The sequence below is a fragment of the Otolemur garnettii genome, unplaced genomic scaffold (genome assembly GCF_000181295.1).
Source record: "Otolemur garnettii isolate 467f Iridium unplaced genomic scaffold, OtoGar3 scaffold00156, whole genome shotgun sequence".
Classification (NCBI taxonomy): domain Eukaryota; kingdom Metazoa; phylum Chordata; class Mammalia; order Primates; family Galagidae; genus Otolemur; species Otolemur garnettii.
This window is the reverse complement of record NW_003852551.1, coordinates 3036566-3037791: the sequence shown is the minus strand read 5'-3', so window position 1 is coordinate 3037791 and position 1226 is coordinate 3036566.

Genomic DNA, 1226 nt, shown 5'->3' with positions numbered 1-1226 from the left:
TCATCACACACATACATACAGCACTAACATAGAGCTGGGCTCTATGAAATGAAGAGCTCCAAGCCAGGCTTAGCTGAAGATTAGACCTTGCCCAGGCTGGTGTCCAAAGGGGAGAGAAAGGGGCAGGGTTTGCCCACAGCCTTTCCCCTCCAGATGGATGAGGGGCCAGATTGCTCAGCACTGCCCTCTCTCTCTCTCCATTCGGGACACTCCTCTGGCCTCAACAGACCCTGGGCCCTCAAGGGCCTTCCTTTGCACTAGTCATCTGGCTTGGGCTTCCCCAACTTCTGGGGGAAATTTGGAGATCCCAAGACACTGGGAACCTGGAAGGCAGGGCCTGGCAGACCTAGGAACTTTGGGGCTTTTTCTGAATCTAGGGAAGTAGCATTTTTTTTTCTTCATTTAAGCCAGGGGTAGTGATTTATGCCATGAACTCCACACCCTCAGGACAGCCCCAAGGAAGCCCCTTCCCTTCTCCTCCTCCCCAGCTCAAGCTCAGGGGTACAACTGGAAGCCAGGATGTCTGACATCTCCTGCCCGCTCTGGCCTGTTGGTCCTGACTCAGTTCCTGTCTTAGGTACCTCCCTTTGCCTCCAGGCTTCCATTTCCCAAGTCTAGGAGCTCAGGCGGGCAGGAAGCAGCAGGCCCTGGGAGGACACAGAGCCCCACAGACAGCTCCCTGAGTCAGCAGACAAGAGCTGGGGATGCAGCCCAACAGGGCTCTCTCTGTTTTTTTTTTTTTTTTTTTTTTTTTTAGAGACAGGGACTCTGTTACCCTCGGTAGAGTACCGTGACATCACAGCTCACAGCAACCTCCAGCTCTTGAGCTTAGGCGATTCTCTTGCTTTAGCCTCCAAAGCAGCTGGGACTACAGGTGCCCACCACAATGCCCGGCTATTTTTTTGTTGCAGTTTGGCCAGGGCTGGAATCGAACCCACCACCCTTGGTATATAGGGCTGGCACCCTACTCACTGAGCCACAGATACTGTCCCCAACAGGGCTTTTTTAATACTACCTGTCAACCCCCCACCCGCTATAGAGATTCCATCCTACCAGCAGGCTCAAGGCCTCTCAGCCTATAGGCAACCAATCCTTCTTAGCTGATAATAACAGGCTTTGGAGGGTTGTGACACAGAGAAGGAAGCAAACAGTTACTATCTATCTCCACTAAAACAGAGGACTGGGCTCTGATAGCAAATTAGATTCCAGAAAGGACTTCCTAAGAA